At 36.2% G+C, this 26,412-nt stretch overlaps 1 protein-coding gene across 10 annotated transcripts in view; it reads left to right on the plus strand.

The window, feature by feature from the left end:
- The window catches only part of RALYL (RALY RNA binding protein like), a 356,105-nt gene that overhangs the window by 78,584 nt on the left and 251,109 nt on the right, over positions 1 to 26,412 (plus strand). The window contains exon 1 of one of the 10 annotated variants that reach the window (XM_015855856.2): positions 16,651 to 16,779. The exons of the other annotated variants lie outside the window; for them this stretch is intronic. The gene's annotated coding sequence lies outside the window, so the exon portion shown is untranslated. Of the gene's footprint in view, positions 1 to 16,650; positions 16,780 to 26,412 lie in introns of those variants that run through there. 10 annotated transcript variants of the gene reach the window in all.

The following is a 26,412-nucleotide window of genomic DNA, read 5'->3' on the forward strand; positions in this document are numbered from 1 at the left end:
GAACACATTTTTTCTTGTATATCTGAACCATCAGTTAGCTCTGAGGACTTCAGGGCTGGATAGGCTTTCATGTGGTAAGTATACTTACAGAGGAAACTGGAAACTGTCAAATTCTAAATAGGTTGTGCTTTCAGGAAAAAAAAAAAATAAAAAAAAATAAAATGCTATTCATGTAGTTTGTGAGACCACCAGAGTCATCTTGCTGGAACTGGGAACTCAGGAATATAACCACACACTCACTCCGGGCTTTTTGGACTGCCTAGCTCAAGTTTAAGTTTAGCTCAGACTAGGAATCCATGGAGAAAAGGACAAAGAAAGTAAGGTACATCTTGAATGATGAGGCAACTAACTTGGCTTCTGATTTAAGATAACGTCAAACTGAGGACGCTTGTTCTCAAATCCTTCCTTGGTATATCTACAACTGTCTGCGGGCTGATATTTGGAATAGTTGCAACACAGAAAGGCAATGTCACACACTTTTAAGTAGTGTAGAGAAGATAATACAGGAAACTACTGATCTATCCGCATCACCTCTGTGCTAGGGAAGGCTGTGGAACAGATCCTGTAAGTTGTGCAAAGGCAGATGGAAGAGACAATTAGTATGGCTTCACCAAGGGCAAGTCTCGGCTGATCAATTTAGTGGCCTTCTACGATTGGCATATCTGCATCAGTGGATAAGGGAAGAGCCATTGATAATGTCTGCATTTCAGTAAGCCCTCTGACACAATCCCCTACAACATCCTCCTCTCTAAATTGTAAAGATATGTGTTTGGTGAGTGAACTGTTTGATGGAAGAGGAACTCGTTGCAAGATCATTTCCAGAGAATGGGGGTCAGTGGCTTAATGTTCAGATGGAGATCAGTGACAAGTGTTGTCCATTATTAATGGGACCAGTGCTCTTTAATATCTTCATCAACAGTGGGATTGAGTGCACCCCCAGCAAGCTTATGAATGACACCAAGCTGTGTGGTGCTGTGAATACACTGGAGGAACAGGATGTCATTCAGAGAGTCCTCGACAGGCTTGAGCAGTGGCCACAAGAGATCCTCATGAGATTCTACAAAGCCAAGTGCAAGATCTTGCACCTGGGTCTCAACAACCCCCCACTACTGATACAAGCTGGGCGATTTAAACATAGAGCACAGCCCTGCCAAAAAGGACTTGGAAGTAGTGACAGATCACAGGCTGGATGAGAGCAGGGAAGAAAGTCAAGATACAGCACAGAGGAGGAAATACAAAATGCTAAAAGGATGATACAGTGTGCTTTCATACCACTCAGAAAATAAATAAATAAATAAAATTTTTAAAAAGCAGTCAGGACTTGATATGGCTCATGAACCACATCTGCCCTGAAGGTTAGATATAGATGTTGGTCAAGGGACTGATCAAGGTTTCACTATGGCTAGGAAATCAATCATAGTATTTAAGAAATATGGGAGATTGTTCTCAATTACCCTAGGAAAAATAAAAAATGACAAGTGCTATTGTCAGGAGCATAAAAAGGAACTGTTTATTTGAGGAAGGCTGTATCCAGGTAAGGCTTGTTAAAAGAATGAAAGAAGTGCCAAAGTAATGCTAGATGTAAATTTAATGTAAAGGGAGACTATCTTCAAAGCTTGTATCACGTAGCTGTATGTGAGATATTACTAACTCTGTTTGTAAGTACTTGTTAAAATTGAAAGTACCAACTCAATCAGTACCTAGTACCATTGCTCAGTACTTATGAGCATGTATATGAATATGGTTTGCTTTGCATATGCTTTTTGTTTCAGTTAGTAACCTTATGTCCATGTGAAAACATACATCAGAGGCAACAAGAATACTTGCTTCCCACTGGTCATTCGTCATCATTTGTTATTGTCCTTTTTAAAAAAGTTCTAATCACCCAATGATGGCACAAACAGTGTTATGTGCCCAAAGAAATGAGCCATGCAAGTTAATGAGTAACAAAAAGCTAAATTACACAACGGTTAAAGACCCGCGTAGATTTAATTTTTTCTTGTTATTTGGTTAATGCTTTATAGGATCAAACAGTATGTACAAAAACTGGAACATATTTTGTAATGCTTTACTGGCAAAAAGACAAAGTGTCAGATTTTTTATTTTGTATTTGTTCCAAGTTATTTGCTTTGGTTTAGTTTGACTTGGCTTGGTTTTATATTATGAATAATTCAATCACCTTTACAATTTAAACTCAAGTATTTCTAGGTCAGAAACTTTTCATCTCTTCACAAACATATCGCTTCTACTGATGTTAAGTAAATAATAATTATAATCAGAGTAAAAAGAGGGACAAAGTCAGTTTTAAAGCTGCAGAGACACATCTTTCTACAAGGTTTTCTGTCTCTAAAGAAAAAATGTAAAAGTCTATGAATGTAGAACTGCAGGAGATGATAGTCTGAAGTCTCAGATCATACTACTGGGATTTTTGTAGATATGCCACCAGATTTGCACTGCAAGCAGGCTAAAAGTGGAAATGTTAAATCTTTTAAGTCTAGTTTGTAGCCAAGTGGTAACATGTGAAAAGGAGCAAAAGGAGCACTGTTACTTATTTCAGAAGTTAGTGAAATTAGCCTGCAACAAACCAGAGGCTCACTGAGCTGATCCTTGTTTTGGTAGCTATAGACTTCACTCTTTCTTTTTTTTTTTTTTTTTTTTTTTTTTTTTTTTTTTTTTTTTACTCTGGATAAATGAGTGAATTTCCCAATTCTGCTAGAGCTATTACAAATAATATGATGGCAAGAAGTTCCTATTTATGCATGTTTTGTTTTATAAAATCAAAATGAACCAACCTTTATGCTTGGAGTTGGCAGCAAAAACCTACTCTGAGAATAGAGGATCTCCTTTAAATTTAATTGACAAATACGCTTCAACCTTCACTTGGAAACCTGAGAAATCTTTTGGATACTCAGGAGAGGTAATGGTTTCTCCTTTTATGTGTTTTCCACTCCAGAATAAAAATTACATTGATGGAAAAGGAAAAAATAAAATAAAATAATAATAACAATAATAATAATAATAATAAAACACTTGAATTTGGGAAGTAATAGATAAGGATAACTACAAATAATGGAGCTTTATGATCAGCCTTGTAGCTTCTAGGGCAGCAGTTTTCTTCACTATTCATATCTGACGGTCCAAAATAACGCAAGACCTCTCATGTTAAATGGCTCCAAAAAATTTAGACTCAGGTTTAGAATGTTTTAATCCAGTTTCAGTTCAAATGAAACGGATATTGTGGCTTGATTTATAATGCAGGTTACTTATAAATACTGAGTGCATTCTAATGAACTATATGTTCCCAAACTCAGATGGGTTTACCTCACTCTTTAGAGCTGAAATGAGAGCCCAGTTATGCCACTGTAATACCGATGTGTTTTGGTGCATAGCTGTAAGGATCCTCGGTGATGAAATCAGATGGGAAGCTCCATATCCACAGATTACAGACATCTCCAAACTGAAAAATGCAGTTTTCTCAACTTCTTACAGCTCCAAATCATCCCTGTGCCTCTTCACTGGTCTTGTTTCATTTTGCTCCTGCCATACTCCAGATGCAGCTTCATATGCACAGAGTTAGGGACAATTATCATTTCCATTTACCCTTCCAAATGTCAGCATAAAGTAGGACCTTACTGAGCTGGTATAACTTTGTTGTTGCCTTCTGCAGCTTGGCCTCTGATGTGCTACTGAAGTCATTCCCAGACCCTAGAGGTCTTCAAACTGCAGCAAAAGCATCCTCAACCACATGCTGAATACACTTTTTAAAAAATACAGTTCTTTCCCATCAAAGAACTTCAGGCTCCCTCTTCCTTTTGTGGTCTGTTCCAGAATAAAAGGAAAAATATCTTTCTTAGCATTACTGAAGATCTGAATAAGCCCTCCCCAAGCAGTCTCACATATATCACATACTCAAATACATTTTACATTTTCTGTTCTTTAGGAGAAATCTGTTTGTAGTTGTTGTCATTACTGTCAGTTTTTTTGTGCTTTTTTTTTTTTTTTTTTTTTTTCCTTCCCAGCAAAGGTAGAAAATAATACAATTGAGAGACTATTAATTATTAATTTCCTCATAACCAGAGTATCCACAGTGAATGTTATAAAATGAATAGTTTTAACTCTCCTTCTTCCAGAAAAGATGCACACTTCAAAATAAAAAGTTCAGATAGCCTTTAAAGTGAAAACAAAACAAACAAACAAAAAAGAACAAAACAAAAAAACAGAAACAACAACAACAACAAAAACAACAACAACAAAAACTTTCCCAAGCTTATCACAGAGAGGGTAGTAATGCACTGTAAAAGGTTGCCCAAGGAAGTTGTGGATGCCCCATCACTGGAGGCATTCAAGGCCAGGCTTTTTGTGACTCTGGGTGGCCTGGTCTGGTGGTTGGCAACCCTGCACATAGCAGGATGGTTGACACTGGATGATCATTGTGGTCCTTTTCAAACCAGGCCATTCTGTGATTGTATGATTTCATGATTATCCATCTGTGCAACTCTTGTATCTGGACACATGATAAAAATTTGTGCTATTCCTTTTTCTTATGTGATACCTGTCCAGAAAAAGAATGAGGTGTTTTTGTTGGTGGTGGTTTTTGTTTTTGTTGTTTAAAAAAAAAAAAAAAAACAACAACTTTTCAATGCATTGGATGAAAAGAAGTATGACAGCAGAAAACATCTGATAAATGAAGTTTGACATGTTTTTTATCTATATAAAATGGATGCTGAACAGCTGGTAATTGCGAATACTTTAGCAGTCATATCTGATGTGGAATATTGCTTCCGTGCTCAACGCTAATGAAATGTGAGTTGTACTTCATCAAAGTGACAGTTCTTAAGATTTTTTGATGAGCACGTGATCCATTTCTAAGAACAGTAGATAATGTATACATTTACCTGTGAAGACAATAAAAGAAACATACTTTCCTAACTTACTAATGACCTACTTTAGCCGCACCTTGAAAAGCTTTGCAAACGAGAATATGGGTATATGTGCATAAAACAATGAATAAAACAAACAAACAAACAAAAAGTCTGTTCAAATTAATATGTCAAGAGCACCTTTTTCCAAGGAAAAAGAAAGGATTTTTAAAAAGAGTGAGTAGATCTAGATTTGGAAACGCTTATCTTTTCTGAATAAGGAGGATTTCCTCCTGCCATGTTTATTTTACTAGGTCTGTATTTACATTATTAAAATATAAAGCCTTGGTGCTCCATGAAGGCATCTGTTGGCTCATTACAGATTTCAGAGGGAAGTCAGAGGGATTAATCAAACATTTAATGTTATTCGCCCACATAAGCAGGATTAGGGACTTTGGTTGCATTGTGAAGGGAGTATAAAGAAGCTGTTGCTGTTCACTCTTGTGTCTAGGGAGATGATTACAAAGCCACCCACAGTTGCCTCAGTCAGATGCCTATATAATTTTGGCTAGATCTGAATAAGATCAGTTGGTGAGCTGCCATGTCTCAGTGCTATATTTCCTGGGTGTTTTAATTTTTATTATTTTTTATTTTGAGTCATGGTGGCATGAACACACTCCAGCACATAAAATTAATCTCTCCATGCTTATTGGTATCAGAGGCTTGAGACTGAATTAAGGTTTCTGATGGTACACCTGCAGAACAGTCTAGAATATCCCAGAAAAAAGCAATGAGAGAAAAGGCAAGGCATCCATGCAAATGATAAAAAACATTGATTGTAATATTGTGTTCCTTACCTCCAAATACAAAAATATGATAGTGTGTAGGTATTCACGTTCTCCTGATGTTGTGTCATAGCTGGTGGTCACACTGAGAAACTGCTAAAAACCTAACTGCTCAGTAATGAGGCTAGTGGGGCCAAAATTGAGTGGAATTAACTAGTGTTATCCTGAATAATTTTCTGTGTTTTTGTAGACAGAGAAATTACTTCTTATCATTTTGGACATCACAAATGTTTCCTAGAAAAATATTTGTTGTAACACAATTATTAGGAGTCCTAAATGAGAAAAAAATAAAAATAAAAAAAAAAAAATGGTTTTAAGATACTTGCTGAAAACAAAACTTGAGAAATGCAATAAAAATGTAGGTGACACAAATATGCAACCAAACAACAACAACAATAACAAAACTTCATGTCCACTGATTGTCCTTGAATTCTGGAGTAAAAGACAAAGGGTAAAATCTAGAAACAGGAAACCCGCATTATTTTTTATTTTTTTTTCATTTCCTTTCTGACTTTTACTTTCCCTCATTGGCAGTCCATCATCTGTTTTTTAGTTCCTTTAGTCAAAAGCTGCCCTCATATATTGTCTCCCTACTGCTTTGTTCCAATGGCAGCCACACATGAGGGTAGCCCGTCTCCTGGGCATGCCACAATGCACTTGTGAAATCAGTCCAATTTTACTACAATTACCATTTTAAAATTTACAATTTAAAAATTACAATTATAAAAGCACACACACAAAACAAACAAACAAACAAAAAACAAAAACAAAACAAAAACAAAACAAACAAACAAACAAAAACTGAGTAAGTTAACATTTATCAGGATATTATTTCTAATTCAGATAAGGAATCTTTCATGTTTCTAAATACCCAAGTTAAAGGGTTTGCATGCATTCAAAACAATGCAAGTATACTGAAAAAGTGTCTCTGTGATTTTAGTTGAAGTAAAATCTGACTGTGTTTTCTGTATATGAAACAAGGTGATAAGAGATCAGAGACTGTGCATTTTGGTGCTTCAGTTGATATGTATAAAAATCAATTAATTTCCAAGGGATATTGGGAGAAGCATACTGACAGTTATTACAGCCAGAGTTTGGATTACCTTCCCCAGAGGATTTATGAGGCTTCTGAACATGTTACGATAGAGACTGGCTGACTGCTGGTGACAGCAGATCATTCTGTCATCCAAAAAATGCCTTCTGTTGCAGTGTTCTTCATTGCAAGGATGTTTGCACAGGAAAAAATAATAATAATAATTTAAAAAAAAAAAAAAGAAAAAAAAAGGAAAGCCTGTGTTGTAGAATATGGAGAAGAGTAATATATTTGTTATTGATGCACCTGTGCTGATATGAGGCTGTTATGAGTTCTTCATATAGTTGTTCCAACAGAGTCTTCTAAATTTTGTAGTGCAGGTCTGCAAACACAGTCAAGTAATTCTGCACTATCTATTCTTTTTAATCAATAATGTGTGGGAATATATATATATATTTGATCTTAGACAAAAAATAATAATAATAATAATCTGTATGAAAGATAATATTCTTTTTCATGCATGGTTTTGTTCTTTTTTTAATTTATTCTTTCCTTGGGAACAGCAACAGAAAAGTAGTACATAATAGAATAGGCCTGGGAAGTCTTCCTTGTTATTTCAGGTAATGACCTTACAAGAAAACCATCATAAGAATATCCAAGATAAGAAACAGGAAAAAGATATTTGGAACCTTAAAACTACTGGAAGTGAAACTGTTCCTTAGTAACTATTAGTTCCATGAATGAAACCACAACAATATAAGAACATGCTAGCTGGATGAATGTATGCTCTCAGTATTTCAAGCCTGTTTTAGGACTTAATGGAAGTAAATGGAGAATGATTCTATGATTCTCTGAACATAAGTGCTTTAAACTTGACAGTTCTTAGTTCACGTTGCTAAAATCTGAGATCTTAATACCTCCTAAGACAAACTCCCATCTGAATTTTCTTTAGGTGATGTTTTTCTCCACCTTACCATGCCTCGCAAAGATGTGGAGGAAAAGAAAAGATGCCAGGGACCATTCTTCATCTTTGATCAGGATAACAATTTGTTAACAGCACAACACTGAATTTAATTCCTTAGAATGAGAGGTGCAAGGAAGAGGGAAACCATCTAAAAGTTTATTGTATTTTTAAATTATTTAACTGTAAATCTGATAAAAGCCTCCATCTCACAGAAGTTTGTCTTAGATCTAGCCATGGAGACAAATTTTAGCTGATTATTACAGATAGTTATTACAAGTAATTATTTTCCAAGTCTAATATATCTTCAAGCTCATTGAACCCAGCCTCTTTTTTTTCAAACAAAGGTAAAGCTATGAAATTTTTATGTTTCTCCTATAAACATAGAGGAGACAGTGAAACTTAAAATACAATTTTAATTTCTGTTTCAAGAGCTCTATTTTAGAAAGAAATAAGAAGCATAAATATTTAATTTTGCTTCTTAGGTGAATGTAGCTAAATAATTGTTCCATTTCTTACCACAGATTTGAAAGATCTCATCACATTACACAAAAAACTGGTTGTAGATTGAAAGGTGAAATGTATGTTTTAATTATCCAATAATCTGCTGCATCAGTGCCTAAAATAAAATCTGCATTTTTGAAAACAAAATCACAGATCACCAGTGTGTTTTTGTTTGTTTGTTTGTTTTGATTGTTTGTTTTCTTGAATATGCTTTTAATGTTTCAATTTGTAATTTGATTGGAGTTTGTAGTTTATGTTTTGCTTCTAATTCGCTGACAAATGGTAATCATGAGCTCCAGACACAGAATCCATTCAGACTGAAAACAAAGTATTCCAGTAATTTGCAGATCAACAGGGAGTGTTGTGTTACTCGTATTTTGACTGGTCAGTAAAAACTTAATGCTTGAAAATTTGCCCTATAGGCAAATAATATATTTAATGTACATCCTATATAATGCACATCAGAAAAATGTTAGTCACTGCCTCTTCCTATGTGTCTTATATTTTTCAGTAGAGGTGTTTCAAGAGTTACACCAGTACTCATAGAGAAAAGATAGGTCAGTCCTGCAGTCTGCAATTTTGTACATCCTATTAGGAAGGCGCATGTGTGTTATCAAATTTTGGAAGTGTAGAAACAGAAGATGTTTTCCAGCATTTTTAAGGATAATCTGACATGTTCATGTTGTACACTCACTGGCTTTTTCATTGGTTACATTAGTCAGTGACACTGAAGATAGCATTTCGTATGACACCAAAAATCAGCCCCTAACTGATGATTAAGTATGCATGACCAAACAAATTAAAGAAAAAAATATAAACTGTATCATATCCATGATATCTATGATTAACACTCATCTTTCCACAGTCATATTCCATATCAACTGTGTACTGGTGCTTGGGTAATTTTTGCGATCGAATAGCTATTGCACAGATATAGTCTTGTAAAATATTAAGGCAATAACTTGTTCTACATTCTCTTTTATTTGCACTTTGAAATAAGCATCCCCAAACTGAACTTAAATCCAGTCTTTTATTTATTTTGTCCTCTGTGTGTTTTAGTTTCCACATCTTTATGTCATAGCCAATTATTTAAAAATGAAAGTTCACTATGTCATTTTGCCTGAGTCCATTAACTTGACTGCAATCCTGCCTGTTTTATCTGCAGAAATGTAGATCCTCCTCAGGGGCTCCAACCAGATGGGCTATTGCTAGTACACTGAACTGCCAGCCAAGAGAGCAGATTTCTGACAGGCATTAATAGGGGTTAGAAAACAATTCTTAAGATACAAAATCTAAACAGGTATTTTTACCGGCACTGCTTTTCCCTCTCTTTGCTTTAGGTTCCATTAATTCTTTTTTCTTGGTAAGTTCAAGAATATACCATTAGTATGACTTTATATTTAGAATACAGCTATTGATCGTTCTCTTTCCAAAGATTTTTTTTTTTTTTTTCCTTAAGAAAAATCGGAAAGGTGTGAAAAGTTATTTGATGTTGTAGTTAAACTGTTGTCCTTACTATAGTATTCATATTGTTCTCATCACCCTCTTTTACACTTTTATTTGTGAGGCCACGTAGCCTAATTTTGAGTGCAAGACAACAATTACTGTTCTAGTATAATCAGTTGTGTTTTGAAGTTCATCCTGAAATGAAATAAATATTATGCAGCATTTCAGACAAAATTTTTCTGTAATGACAAATAAACCTTAACTTACACTTCTGGAGGGTGGAAATGATGTCTTACAGCTTTTAGTACTTTCTCTTTGAACTGAAAAATAGAAGTTCTGATGTGCAGTGCTAACACTTTTCTTCATTTACATTATAGAGGTTTGTGAAGGAATTGTCCTATTCTTAAGCAGCTCAAATTTGTTTTTTTTTAACTACCTCAATCGAATCACATTTTTTTTACTATGCATAACTATTTTGTACTGATGAGAAAGACCACTCCTGAATATCAAACTAATGAAAGTGTAAAATTACTATCAGACTTGATATGCTTGTGTTAAGTCACAGAACACCAACTGTAACAGGTTACAAGGAAACAGTGAAGTTTCCTGAGAATGAGGTGAATTACAGGATCACTTGCCTTGAAGCTCTGTCATCACGAGTCATTACAGATTCATACAACAGGCCAGGACAATACTAACATAGCTTAATAGGTAGGCAGCACTGTTGGCACAGAATATCAAATAAATGGCAACATACTGAAAATAGACATGAAAGCACTGTTCTGTAGAGGGAAGACAATCCCTGTACTATCAGATGCTGTCATGAAGATTTTTAGAAGTATACTAATGATCTGAGAGAGGTGTTTGTGGTCAAAATGAGGCCAAAGATAAAAAAGAGTTAAGAAAGCAAAAATTATTACAAATTTACTTCTACTTAAAAATAAAAAAATAAACACAGCAGGTTGACTGAAGAGGTAATATTAAACTTGCTATAGATGATCAGATCACCTCCAAGAAGGAACTGATTTATGTAGTTTACTGAACTTTTAAAACTGATTTATCTGTGAATTTTATTTCTCTGAAGACTGTCAGAAATAGCTAACATGAAAGGAGAGCTAAAAGCCTGGACAAGATGTTTAATCTGTGGAAGGTCCTGGACAAAGAGTTTAATTTCTGATACAGGTGAAGTTAGAATTTTATTTTTTTTTCTTTATTCAGTAGCAGCAGAGAAAAATGATAGGCAAAGAATTAAATTAAATTCCAGATATATTCTTCTATAGGATACTTTCGCACAAGTTTATGTTTGTCACAGGTTAAGAAAGAAAAGACTGACAACTCTGAAAAATATGGATGTAGTCCTTGTTACTGGAATTGTTTTCTGAGCCAGCAGGGATGGTGTCAATAAGTTCACTGTGTTTGGTCTTCTACCAGAGTATGAAAAGGTCTGGAAAAGAGGAAGAGAATAAAAGCAATAAAAGAAGGTTGGAAACTTTAGAAGAACTTATACCTCAGTTCCTTTGCTAAAAAAAAAAAAAAAAAAAAAGGGGGGTGGAGGGTGGGGGGGAGTTGAGGTAGGGAAGTGTCATAACTGAAAACATATCTGAAGTAGTAATAGCAGTAAAAAATACATTTGGACTTGAGGGGATACAGGGAAGTGTAAACTAGGATGTAACAAGGGAGCTGAGGAAAAAAAAACAATCACAGGAAGAGAGTGAATAGACAGGAATTGAGTAGATGAAAACTAATTAAATCAAGAGAGAAATTTCTACAAGAGCAGAAGAGTTTGAGGTGTTTACGTTAAAGCTGTCAGACATATAGTTGCTGTGTGGTACTGTTTTCATTTCTGTATACAAGCATTTCCATATTACATAGTAAATATTTAATTAATGATTACAGCTCATGAAGTTCTAAAATGTAGAAATGAGATGACTGACAGAGGCAAATGGAGGCAAAAACTGAACATGGGAATTTACCACTGCAAATTGTGGAAAAAAAAGTGTAAAATCACAAAAACTGTAAAACATTTCTACTACAGTTTAGAAAAAAGTAAAGACAGCACGCTACTGTTAAAACTGTTCTGGATGTTTCAGTTCCAGGGTGTCCAAATGGATAGGCAACAGAGATCACATTATTAGCAGTAGGTAGTGCATACATCTTGAATCCTTATAGCACCTCTCTAGTGAGTTATTTGAAATTGGAGTCACTGTATTTTCCAAATACACTTTGGCAATCGTAGCTTATATGTCCGAGCAAGCAAATTAGCAAAATAACTGAAATAAATGTTGCAGTCTGGACCTTTACTCGGACAGATTAAGAGGAAAATATGTATTTCAAGTCATATATTTTAGTTGTTGAAATAGTACAGCCATTTCAGAGTTCAAGTTTCCTTGGCGCTAGATAAATCAAAAGTTCTTTACCTAACTAGAAGTAAGTCAAGAAAGATTCAACTACATCATCTCCTGAAAGCAATCTGCTCCTTCCACTCTCTTATTATTGCAAACACTGGAGGCAAAAAAACAACAGAACAAACAGAAAAATCACTGCAATCTCTTCAAAGGGCTTAGGGTGCAAGTTCTGCACAGTCTGAACCCTGAGCCTGCTGGAACCACCCATGTGTACACAGAGCTGCCTGGCAGGGTGCTAAGCAATCTTTCTTTCATCTTTCAAGCACAAATTCTTTTTGAATTAATCAGATAAATGCGCAACTCTCTGAATTAGCTAGAGATACCACCAAACCGATTGCATGTCCAATATTTTCTGAGTGAGAAAGCTCCCTGTGATGCCCCAAGGAACAGTAATATGCTCAGAAAGCAACTGAAGCGCACAGGTTGTATATACCAGATGGTAACAAGCATGTGTTTTATGCAGAGCTGCATGACATTTATTTTAGAAGTGTTATTTTTTCTCAGTATCTTTTCTTCTTGTTTTCACTATGCTGTCAAATCTCACTCAAAAGCCAGGGAGTGTTTGGCCCAGACAGAAGGATTGGGAAGGAGTGGTTTTTGGCAGTAGTTGCTTGTTCCTCCTGCAGGTGGAAATTAATGGACTTCAGAGGTCATTCCCTGAAAGACAGTTTGAAAATTGTCACTTCTTGTTTTTCATTAATAAGATATCAGTTGAAAATAAGAAAGCTGTTTGGTAATATGCAGAAAGAAATGTTTACTGAAGCCTGTGCATGTAATTTCTTTATTTGTTACCTACTAGAAATGCTCTTAAGTGAAGTACAGCACCTCAGGCCCCTGTGCAAAATTTCCCACTGCATTGAGTAAAAATGATATTAGTTTCTGAAATCATCACTGGAATTATGAGACTTATCAGAGGTTGAGGGCAAAAGGACAGCCAGCAACCTTGCCAACTTGCTGCTGTTTGCAAGCATCAGGTGTATCTGCAGTGCCAGGTACAAAGGTACACAGGTACATTTAGCAATCATGTCATAACTGCACTTAGAGCACTCTTGAGTTTAGAATAGATATGCTAGTGTGAACATGGCCTGTCCTGCTTAATGTTGACGCACAATATATTTTGCATATGTATTCAGGGTTTTTTATCTTTCATTTCTCAGAAAGAATTCTGTTTAAGGATGGAAACTGTGATGAATGTCAGAAAAACTTCAGGACAACTCTAGTGAGCAGAGCATGATCATATTAATTCGTGATCTTCCCAGATGCCATCCTGTGGTGCTTTTTCATTGTTACATGAGTGTTTCTTGCCAGCATTTCACAAAAAACATTTCTGTCTGAAACTGCTCCCCAGTGTGGAGGTATATCAAGCCCCATTAAATAGGAAGCCAGCTGCACTGTTTATAGGTATATTAGATTTATCTTATTATTGTAAGTAGCATTTTTTTATGGTAGGTGGGAGGACATGATCTTTCACACAACAAATATTAATGAGAGTTGTCATTGTGAGGGACTTTTAGTTTTTGGTAGAGCTTTTTTTCTTCAAGCTTCAGATCTGTCATTCATGCTATGTCATAGGTTTCACTAATTAAACAAAAGCCTTCCTTGCTACAACATTTCCTGTCCTCTCTGTGGAGATCCTTTGCTCTCCTGCTCTCTCCCTAGTCTTTGATCTATGACAGAGCCAGGATGATTTAAAAGGGACAGAGGTGCCAAGGTGTGTGAGCTGCCACATATCCAAACCACTCTCTGCAAGGATCACAGGCTTTTCCAAGCAGGGAAGAAAAGAACCTTCTCCGAGGTCTTTGTGATTTTTTCCTCAGAAGAAATTTTTAATTTTCAGACAAAACCTTCAGTAAAAACATACTGTAGGAACCCCAAAATTTTATGTATCTTCAGGATCTAACTTCTTTCTCCAGTGCAAACTGTCCTTAAACTCATTCAGGATTAAACAAAATGCATGAGCCCATCCCAGATTAATCTGATAAACAATTAGAACTAGCCAAGTCAGCAATCACTGTATTACAGTGTAATACTATTTTTATTCCCTTTCCTAGAAACAGGTAAACGTTATGAGAATTTGGGCTGAAAAAAAGTTTTATTTTCCCTGTGAAGGGGCAAAGATAGTAAAGAAATTAGACTGTGTCAACTGGCGAATATTCTAGGAATATTTTATTCTTGTTAGTTGACTCATTCGTTTTCATAGGAACATAATTTTTTATGTTGGTGGTGGACTTTTTTCACTGATTGGTGGAATTGTAGCAAGAATGTTCTGTGCTTTGACAGTTCTTATGCAAATTTAATTTAGTCAGCATTTGCTATTTTTCATTGGTCTAAACAAAGAAAAAATGAGTGACTCTGAAGTTCCAACCTATGATATTAGTAGGTCAAACAGAAGAATATCATCTTTGTCATTTTCCACAAAATACTTTTTTCTTCTTCTTAATCTATTTATTATAAATATATATGTATATATTTTAGTCTCAGGTTGTTTAACCTTTCTTAAATTATGACAATAACTGAGGTTAATTTAAATGAACTGCATACTCCTATCAATTAGTAAATAAGACAGTCAATTCACCAAATTAGATCTTACTGGAAATTGGCTGCTGCCATCTGGAAATTTGCGATTAGACTTTATAGTTGTCACAACCTTTGGAGTTAGAGCTAGCAGGAGTTTTTATTTTTCCAAGAAATGCTAAACTTAGAAGAATTAATTGCAAAGTATTTTTAATATTTCTACAGTTGCTAAAGACCTCAAGTGGGATATAGGATATTCCTGTTAATAAAGAGGCAGTTGGATGGGTATGAAGTTTCTTACTGCAAAATCTGAATTACATGCTTATATATTGTAATCTTTTACTTTGCTTTTCCCTTTTTCTCTATTATGCAGCCTTCTACTGCCCTATGGAATCAATCATACTAAATTTGGCCTTCATCTGTCAGTTTCTAATTTGCTTACCTCATTTTTAAATCTCCAGGTTTGTTTTTACTTTAAAAATCCTGATGAAACAAGGGAATGCTTATATTGAGGAATTAGTCCAGTGATATCCAAGTTATTCTCTTTATGAACAGTTCAGAAGTGTGCTACTGGGACCTAAAGCTGCATATATGTCATTGCTTTCTATCACTCTAGGAAAATAATAGGTTGATGAAGTTCAGGGGGTAATTTATTCAGTGCAGCCCTTAGTTTTACTGTACTGTCTTAACGAAGTGTCTGAATGGAATTGCCATTATCTTCATTTGGTGGAAGCTGTTTTAGCATGCTGATCTCTTTCAGGATGATGTACTTGCAGACTGTGTAAGTTTAGAGAGGTGGTAGATTACCCAGGTGGGTTGCTGGGTTGTGGGACCTTTATCCTTTGAGATAATAAAAAAGACACTATCTTGGGCAACTGACTCTAGGTGGTCCCCCTTGAGCCGCTCACAAGCCCTTGAAGGGGTTGGAATGGATGAGATCCAGAGGTCTCTTCCAACCTCAACCATTCTGTAATTGTGACTGGAGAATTCATGCTTGTGTCCTCCAGCTTCTTACTGCAATGCTTCACAGTGACTTCATTCTCCAAACACAGGACCACATTCTCCAAGATGATCGGGTAATTGACCCTTGCAAAAAAAAAGAAGGAATAAAAATCAGATGCCAAAATCCCAGGTTGTGTACCTAAGCCCTTGTCTTTTGCTTGGTTCTGAGAAGCCCTGCTTCAAGTGATAAACTGTTTTATTCCTCTGTCAAGAAATGTGCTACATGATGCATGACTAATATGCAGTAAAGCTGTCGTTGTACTACACCCATATGTATTAACAGACTGGCTGTGATGCCCAGATGTCATGGAACTGGTCATATGGCTGGGAAATTTCCTTAACTGGGGAAGAATTTCTATATTTCAAAAGCAAGAATGCACCTGAGATATACAGAAAGACTTTAGTTAGTTAGTTAGTTAATTATTATTTGGAGATCAGAGTGAATCAATTTAGGAAAAGAAAGGATTTGGACATAAAAGGCTCAACTATGACATGCATAACAAAAGCTTCATATGTAGCATATGTTTCATATGCCGGTGCCACTTAGGCACAGAAAAGCCATACCATTCCTAAGCGTTTACATATTCAATTAGTATGGGGTCTTTTTGTATTTTTTATTTTTTTGTGTGTGTGTGTGTCTGTGTGTGTGTCTTTTCAATGTTATCCTGTGCATGTCTGTTGTTGTAAAATGAATTTTTGACTTTGTGCTGTTTTCACATAAATTAACACAAATAGACATCTGCAGTGTTTCATATTTAGAAAAGTTTTGTGAACAAATCAAGGAGAGTTCAGTACCTATTTTGAACACTTCAAAATACAGGAGAAGACTTGACTGAGCAAAATGTGGGCTGAGGTACAGAGTGTAAAAGTTTCTAAGATATTTTCCCTGAGTGGCTATTGACAATCTGAAACAACAGGCAGAATTCATGCTACAGTTTCTAGAAACATTCCTACTACCACAGTTGTGTCTATGCAGTGCTGACCAAACTGAAACACTCACTGCAGGAAAATGTAATGCTGTTCAAAAGGTTATCAAATGGTTGAATGAGCAAGGAGAATTTCTGTTGCAATACTTCCCATGCGATCTCTTCTACACAAAATGAGGGAATTCTGGAATGGCTCTGTCAGTTAGGCATCTCTGCTTTTCTTCAGTATCACAAGAAACAGGACTACATTGCAAGAGAAACTAGTGTATGGAGGACATAAACAGGTACTGAAGTGTCTTAATTGCATTTCTTGGTGAAGTAAGACTCGGTGTTCTGCTTAGTCTTACAGGCCAGACTTATCTTAGTCTTACTTAGTTGAGAAGCTGAGTATCTAGAAAGCCTTGAAGAATGGGATAACATGGGGAAGAAATGGATATGGCAGTGGAAGGCTGATTTACTGTGAAGTAGAGAGCTATTGCAATGCATACATTTGGTGACAGGAAAACATAACTATTAAGTAGCTATTACACTCATTTATGTCCACCTTTGAGACATTTATTTGTTTGACAGTTGCAGCCTTCACATTGCCATCCATTAGGAATCAGTGAGGTGTTGTGGTTAATATGTATTGTATCATTTCCATACTTTTGACATTACTTAGTGAATTCACAGAATCACAGAACTGTATGGGCTGGAAGGGACCTCCAGAGATTGAGTCCAACCCCTCTGCACAGCAGGCCCACTACAGCATGCTGCACAGGTGGGCGTCCAGACGGGTTATGAATATCTCCGTAGAAAGAGACTTACACAACATCCCTGAACAGCCTGTGCTAGTGCTCCATCACCACTGCTGTGAAGAAGTTCCTTTACATATTGGTGCAGAACTTCCTGTACTACAGTTTTGTTTTTTTCATGCTCCAAAACTGCTTTTTCACAATATAATTTTATGTTAAAAATTAGACTTTATTTCTAGATATTTAATGTCAGAACTCTTATTTCATTAACTTTCTTAAAAGTTTCTGTCAGGAAATAATTTTCAATTGTGATAAGTTGCTGAGAAGAGGTTTATGAATTCTATTATGCTTCTGAAAATAATAATTGGAAATATCAATAATTTAATACCACATTCTTGCAAGTGTAACTTGTATAAGCATAAAAGCTAAGTATTAATCTTATATTCTTACACACTCTATAATGGACAAAAATGTCAGATGATCTCTCCTAAAAAGACAGTCTTAAATACATAAATTGTACTATATTAAAGGTAGTGTAAAAGTACACATGCAATTATAATGAAATACAATGCTTATCGGGAATGTGTATCAAAAGCTTATGAATTCTTAATGCCATTATCTCTGCCCAGAGATTCTCATTTCTCCAGGTCTCAAACTGTAGCATTTGTTTGCTTATAATTGTCGCAGCTCCTTCAGAATTTCTGCTAATTACTTGATTTGATAGATCTGTGGAACTGAATACATTTGTATATCTACCTTTATGCCTAGAAGCATGAGAAAGAATTAAATTGATAATCTGTCTCTTCAGCTCCACTTGTGCTTTGCATCCACTGGTGATCAGAGCTCAGGAATGTTAAATTACCTAACAGTCGTCATATCGTAAATACTGAATAAATTAATAGGATCTATTTATATTAGCCTTGAATTCAAGTCATTTGAGCTTTCTTTGACCTTGTATTTGTTGCAAGATTTATCTAATATTGACTATTAAATTATTTCTTTAAAAAATATATGCATAATAATAAGATTTCAGAGGAAGAGTTGAGTTTTTTGATTGAATAAAACCTTGCTGTACACTGAGCACAAGTAATTTGTTTACTTCAAATCTAAACTGCCATTTGTAAAGGGAATTAGGCTTCTCAGGTGTATCTGTTCTGTTCGGCATACTTAAAGTAATATCAGGGTATTCTTCAAAGAAAAAAATACATGAGGTGACATAGATTTTTAAACTGTCATATTATAACATGAAAAGCTTATGATTATTTCTTTGTTTTGAAAGCATTCAGAGCATGTTAGTGTAATGGGAAAAGTTCAGTTTTATTGGCTTCCTCTTTTCTATGAATGTCCATCATCATATTGTAGTTCCTTCATTGAAAACAGTTTAATGTGAATATAGTACAATAGTAGATTTTTTGTTATTGTTTCTTGTTAGCACTGGGGAAAACAAAGCTGATATGTTGGACTAGAGTTAGGTTGAGTTGGAATTTGGAACATGGGCTTTTTGGCTTTTTAGAAGAAAATCTTGACCCTTCTTTTTCTGTAGAGCTGCTGCACGCCTCTTTTGGTCAAGAAAGGGCTTAAAAACAGTCTTGTATCTGAACTTAACCGTCTTAAATGAAATGATGCGAAAAATTTGTAGGAGGCTCTTCCAAATGCTCTTCTCTTTAGGCAGTTACATAATTATTTAGTGGCTCTTTATTCTTTACCCTTAATCCTAAATTTTGATTTCTGAAAAGTCAGAGGAGGAGCAATAAAGTGCCAGTGTTGGTTGTATCTTTCTGGGGAAAAAGATCTGAAAATCTTCTATAGAGGTGACTAGAAAGCCAAACCAGTTTTATTGGTACTTTTACTTATAAATCTATAGAAGACTGAGTTATACTGGGCAAAAAATTATGAGGAAATACTATTTCCTATTTCATGTGTTCCTGTGGAACTTCTATTCTAACAAATGCAGTTATGTTCCTTAGCTTATCTGCATTTCATAGTATTTCAGAAAAGTGTATTTACTGCATAGATTTTTTTAATTTTTTTTTTCTTTTTTTAATATCTCATTGAAATAGAATAATATGTATTGATAGAAGATAGGGAAAAAAAATCTGAATTCCATTTTAGCTACTAAAGAGGACAAATATAATTTTTAAAAGCTATATAATTTCACTTAATAGTCCTTATAGATTACTCCAACTTTTGTGCAGAAATATGAATTGCAAATGCCTGCTTTGGAAAAAATGAGTCTTCAAAAGCTATGAGTGACATTTTAAATATAGGGTGAAAAGAAAAATTTGTTGTTTTGAGAGGAATATTCATTATCTTTTACTTTCCTAAAAGCTTTGCATGCTATACGTGTATTATCTCTGTATAGCTTTTGCTGTAAGGTTTCATCTGACTGAATTTGCATGGAATGAAACACACATGTTTAGATAAGTAATCCTTGCACCATGTTTATATCTGTGTGATATGGAACAAGTTTTGCTTTCTCCATAATTTGTAATTTGTTTGTCATAAACTTCATGAAACATCAAGGTAGTCTATGGCAGCTAACAGAAATGGGTATTGAATCTCTGATTTAAATGGATTTGAGCCTGCCTTCATCCATCATGGATTTGGTTGTCTTCCAAAATATTCTTTTCTGTTGGAAATGACACTTTCAGACTGCTCCTCTGGTAATATTGCTAGAATTAATGATGGTATTATGCAGTGAAATGTGTGAAATGTAACTGTCCAGATTCCGCCAGTTGGATTTCTCATTAGGTAGCCATGTTTTTGCTCATATTACAATGTTGCTATTTGTAACGTGCAAGTCTTTGGCAATTAATTCCAGTGCAAAACAAACAAAGAAACAAGCACACACACACACAAAACACACAAACAACAATAACAAAAACAGTGTAATGTTTTGATGGTCTGACTCAACCTTCATTACCATGCTGGTATCCACACAGTTTAATGCTGCAAACAGCACTTTTCTAGGCAGTTGTTATTAAAATACTACTCTCCCATTGCTGCATTGGATATTAAATTTTCTCTACTTTTAAGATCCACCACCATGTCCCTTCTCCCTGTTTCTTTCCCACTTGGTGTCGAGCACTTCACTCCTGCTTCCAGACAGCTTTTGATGTTGCTGTCTTCCCCACCTCACACTATATTTAAGCAGACTCCCCTTTTTCTTGTTCCATCTCTCATGCTAGGGGAAATATTTTTGTAAAAGCTTATTGGGTTACTTCATTATCCCCTTCAGATCACTCCATATCTCCCCTTTGCTCTGATGCCTGCAGGGATCGTGCCAGCAACCTAGTGATGTGTTATGACTACTGCCAATATGGTCTCACGGCTTCCGTGTGCTCCCTGTCTGCATCCATCTGTTCTCTCTAGTGCTCAGAATTTGCTTATACACTTGTCACTGTAGCAGGAGTTACTGAAGTAAATTCAGATTAGCAACCAAGGAGTCAAATAGCTGGGAGCTCAGCAGAACCTGGCCTGGTCCAGAGATGCGGCCCAGCTCTAGCACTTAGTCCTCAGGAGTAAGCATTGTTTGTCTCCATTCCTTCTAGAAAAATATGCAGGGATCCTGCACCACAGTCAGGGTCCTTGTGCTGAGATTTGCTCTTCTGCCGATAACTCTCATCTAGTTTTAAAAATCTAACTTGCCTGAGACAATTGTTTAAGCTTTAGTATGTGGTAGAGTAAGCACAAGAACATATTTATGCAATCACATATTTGCTTTGTATCACCAAAGTGCTGCGGAGTTCTTGAGAAATTACAGGAAAGCAAAGTGAAAAAGAAATGCAACCATAATATGATCAAATGCAAATCTAAAGTTTTCAAGTTGTAGCTAGCAATATTGACTAAAGAATGCTAAGAAAAAAATCCAGGTATTGATGCTTACAAGTAATAGCTCAGTAAATAAAGGAATATAATCTCACAGGTCACCAGCATTTCAGTTATAACCAAGTTATTGATGCCTTAAAATGTTACGCATGAATGCAGCTAGAAAAACTAATGAAGAAATTGTGCAAAGAGCAAGTAGTACATCATTAAAGGTTCTTTAATACCTACTGTAGTGGGCAGCAGGTCTCAGTTGTGATTTTGGCATGATTAAGCCTCCTTCAAGAGCCTCTACTGCAATCTTGTTTATCATCTAATGTTTTAAGACTATAAAGAGCATTTTTGTAATTTAGGCATTTAGATAATGGGCGTAGAACTAAATGATCTTAAAGGTCTGTTTCAGCCCAAACTATTCTATGATAACTATATTTGTGCACTGGAGTTCTGTGAATTTATTCAATATCAGTACAGTGTGGATTTCTTTGTAAAATTTGAGGAATAGATAGATTAAAACCACACGGCATTTATGAGTTTCCATATCCAAAAGTTCTCTCCATAGATAATTTCAGTTTGGGATGGTTGAGATCAAGGTTTTCTATGGATTTAGCTGGATTATATTTTGTGCAAAAGGGTTTGAGTTTATTGTGAAATGTTTATTTGCAGACAGTTCCAAGAGAAAGTGCAGACTGAGTAGAGAATGAGTTGAGAGTAGCCCTGTGGAGTGTCATGGTTTAATAATTTTGTAATTTTGCTATCAGTATTCCACATCATAACATCATATAAAGTATGAATAATTTTACTGAATCTGCAACTTATAGAAGAAGACTACATCTCCCAGAGAACAACACGGTCAGAGATGGGTCACGGGAATCTGGACACTATATTATCTCTGTGGCAGGCAGGACTGACGTCTTTCAAGTTCTGGCAATCAGGGGAGTGTGTGGGAGCCTTCACCGTTTCGCCTAGAGTTAACAGTAGTCCTCTCGGTTTTGGGACTCATTCTCTCTCCTATTTTGCTTGATTCGTTAGCTTAATTTCAATTATATTATATTGTGTTATCCTGTATTTCGATATAGTATTTAGTAAATAAGTGTGCCTCCTTAGATCGTTGCCGCTGTTTTCTTTTCCTAATTAACTTTTTCCTTTTGGCCTAGGGCCTCTGCGGGGCCCATGGCCCCCCGTCACGGATGCAGGTAGATTTTTCATTTAAACCGTGACATGGAGAAAGACTTGGAGGTGTTGTTTGATGATAAACTCAACATGAGCTAGCATTGTGTGGTCGCATCGCAGAAAGCCAACTATATCCTGGTCTGCATCAAAATAAATATAGCCAGCATGTCAAAGAAAGTCACTCTCCTCCTCTTCTTCACTTTCACATGGTCTCCCATGGAGTACTGTGTTCAGCCCTGGCACCTCAGCACTAGACAGACATAGACCTGTTGGAGTGAGCCCAGGGAAGGGCCATGAGGTTGATCAGAGGGCTGGAAATTTTTGCTTCCTCTACCAATTCTTATGATTATTTTTCCTTCCTATGTCATACAATATTCAATAAAATACTTAAAATAGAATTTTAAACAAAAAAGATGAAGGAGTTTCACTCCCATCCTGATACATTATTTACCAAAGGTTTTGTACTACCCTCATGTCAGTCAGATTTTTAAATTTATAGGAATACAATATCTAACATTGATATAGGCTGAAGCATGTAGTAAAGAAGTATGGCAACTAAAGGGTTATTTAATATTCTATTTTATCATATAATACTCTTATTTCTCCTAATTCAGGAAAATATAGATAGCTCAGTTTTCTACATACCACTCATCTGGTTTACCATAATTCACATCTCTTCAGGAAGCTTTTACGTTATTACCGATCAGAAACCCATAAAATTTTTCACATTAAGCTTCGAGATGGACATGGAAGAGATGTACTTCTTAGTCACAAAGTGGTGTAATATTACTGCAGAGGGTGTGAAACAGGCTTTTCTGACAGGCCCCTTCCCACATTGCTTCTGCTTCAGGAAAAAAAGAGGCAGTGCTGAGGTTTTTCTGATGTCCTGTTGCATTTTTGGTGACTCTGTGTGAATGGTGCAGGTGAATGAACCAGTGTTGCCTTGTTCTTTGAAGTGGCTAAATGGGAAGTACCACCAAGACTGTAAGCTCAAGTGGACGGCTGTATCTTTCTGCATCCTCGGGCACTAAGAGTGATATGTAAATGTAGTGTGCATTCACATGTGTTGGTTTTTGTTGTTGGTGGTGTTTTTTTGCAGGCTTAAAATATTAACACTAATGACACCGGTAATTGCAACATAAATGTTTCAGTAAGATCAGAGATCATACCCAGTACCTGTGTTCTTTTGAGATATACTGATTTCTTTCCAGAATACCACAGGCAGCGCTATAGGCTTGGGGCGGAGTGGCTGGAGAATTGTGTGGAGGAAACGGACCTGGGGGTACTGATTGATGCTCGGCTGAACATGACCTGACAGTGTGCCCGGGTGGCCAAGAAGGCCAAGGACATCCTGGCTTGCATCAAAAACAGTGTTACTAGCAGGAATGGGGAGGCAATTGTCCCCCTGTACTTGGCACTGGTGAGACCACACCTAGAGTACTGTGTTCAGTTTTGGGCCCCTCACTGTAAGAAAGACATTGAGGCCCTGGAATACGTTCAGAGGAGGGCTACAAAGCTGGTGAGGGGTCTGGAGCACAGGCCTTATGAGGAGCTACTGAGAAAGCTGGGATTGTTCAGCCTGGAGAAGAGGAGGCTCAGGGGAGACCTTATTGCTCTCTATAACTTTCTGAAGGGAGGTTGTAGTGAGCTAGGGGTTGGCCTTTTCTCTCATGTAGACAGTGATAGAACAAGAGGCAGTGGTTCCAAGCTGCATCAGGGGAGATTCAGGCTGGACATTAGGAAATATCACTTCTCAGAAAGGGTAGTCAGGCATTGGAATGCACTGCCCAGGGAGGTGGTGGGGTCACTGACCATGGGAGTGTTCAAGAAACATTTGCATGTTGTGTTGAGGAATATGAATTAGCTGGGAAGTATTGGTGATGGTTGGACTGGATGATCTTCTAGGTCTTTTCCAACCTTGATAATTCTGTGATTCTGGATTCTGTAACTTGGGTTTAGTAAAGGATTTCAAATTACAGATATTTTTAAAAGCTAAAGGAGAATAAATGTTAACCGGTACAGAGTGCATTTTCCAATCTGAACCAAAAGACAACACAATCAAAGTAACATAAACTTTTGAAGTTTTGAAGGCTCTTGAGCTTTTTGAATCAAAATATCAGTTTCTAGATTTTTCTAGATACATATCTAAAGGGACAAAATGTTGTGTATACTCCTTTCTGAATAATTAGCAGTAATTACAGCCAAACACATGGATCGAAATGGCAAGTTATTTATCTTGCTTTGTCCTTCAGTCTTGCCAGAACAGAGGTTTTAAAGGGAAAATTCCTAATTATTATTTATCAGAAAGGATTTATATTTCTTTTTAAAATTCACAGAGTTTGTCTACAAAACTCTGAGTAGATACCATTTTGATTACATAGCCTGTCTTTTATTTATTTATTTTTTCCTACTATTAACAAAATTAGATTCATGATTTATAATTAATGTTTAGTTTCTATTATAAACCTAATTATTTTTAACTCTAGGGTCCAAGATTACTATTTCTTAATTTTGTTTTACACTTATAGTTATTAACTAGATTTTATTTGGGGCATATGTCAGTTTAATCTATATGAAATGCAGTAAGAGATATGTATCAATATTTTTGAGTCTGTTACAGTACCACTTATATTTGGTGACTGGATGCCAGAACCTCTTATACATGAGATTAATTTTTGGCTAGCAGGGAGAGGAAGGGGTTTGTTCTCCTCTACTCTGGTTTGGTGAGGCCTCATTTGGAGTACTGTGTACAGGCCTGAGGCCTCCAGCACAGGAGGGATTTGGAGCTTTTGAGTGGGTCCACAGTAGGTCCACTAAGATTATCTGAGAGTTTAGCACTTCTCTTTTGAAGAAAACTCAAGGGAGTTGGGTTTGTTTAGCTTGGAGAAAGCTCCAATCGGAAGCCCTGATTGCAGCCTTCCAGTACTTGAAGGGAGCTTACAAATAGGAGAGAAACTCAACTTTTGCATGATCTGATAGTGATAGGACAAAGGGGAATAGCTTTAGGATCATAGAATCATAGAATGATAGAATCACTCAGGTTGGAAAATAACTTAAAGATCATAGAGTCCAACCACAACCTAATCATACTACCCTAGCTCTAACAATCCTCTGCTAAATCATGTCCCTGAGCACCACATCCAAAGGGTTATTAAACAGATCCAGGGATGGTGACTCAACCGCCACTCTGGGGAGCCTGCTTTTTAACTTTTTTTTCAATTATCCGATACTTACTACTGGTCTACTGGTCTGCCTTGGTAAAAAATAATTACTTTAATAGGAGAAAGTAAAAAAAAAAAGAAGAAGAAAAAAAAGATATTATAGTTAAGTCCACAGTTCTTTTAAAGAAAAAAATGCTTTTTGAGGGAAGTATGTATGTTAAAGTAATGCCAGTAGCATACCACCATGTGATGCACTGTTCAGTGTTGTACATCCCTCCATATATGAAGAAATATTTGATAAAACTCTGATGCTATTGAAGCTGATGTAAAGTATCCCACTGTTTTCAGATGGTGAAAGTTTTCTCTTTTTCAGTTTGTACCGAAGAAACCACTGAACCAAATTGTTTGACATTTTCACCTTTGGAACTCCAAGCAGTATATTAATGGGCCTTGATTGACAAGTTTTTTGTTCTCTTTTAAAATAAGTCTCCCGAGCCTGAAATATGCCCTTTATTGAGTATGGGATCAGCCTTAAAAATCACAAACATAATGGCTCCAGCAACAGTAAAGCTATAAATTCTGAGATTTGGTCCTGAAGAAAAGCACATTCGAACAGCGTCCACATGAGTCAGCCTCTGCTCTGGTGAATGAATATTTGATTATTTCCAGCACTGCAGATAGTCCAGATTCCAACTTTAATTTACAGCCATAAGGTGCCTTTTATTCCTTTGTGTGACTTTGGTTCTGTATCTTTCAACTCTTCTCTCATGATCCATCTTCTTCAAGTGATATCTTACCCTAAAAATATTCTTTGAATCCCCATCCTTACTCTGCAGAGGGGCAGATGAGATGTGGCTGCAAACAGGGTCTTGTTACTTCAATCTCTGAGCTTCCTTAGAAATATACTGAAGGGTATCTCAGAAATTGGGTGTCATGCTGTCTTCGTAACATCCCAGTGTTCATGCTGGAGGCACAGTAAGGTCTGTAATATTGTATCATATTTTAGGCCACCAGGCTGAAGACAGAC

Source organism: Coturnix japonica, chromosome 2, assembly GCF_001577835.2.
Source record: "Coturnix japonica isolate 7356 chromosome 2, Coturnix japonica 2.1, whole genome shotgun sequence".
NCBI classification, from domain to species: domain Eukaryota; kingdom Metazoa; phylum Chordata; class Aves; order Galliformes; family Phasianidae; genus Coturnix; species Coturnix japonica.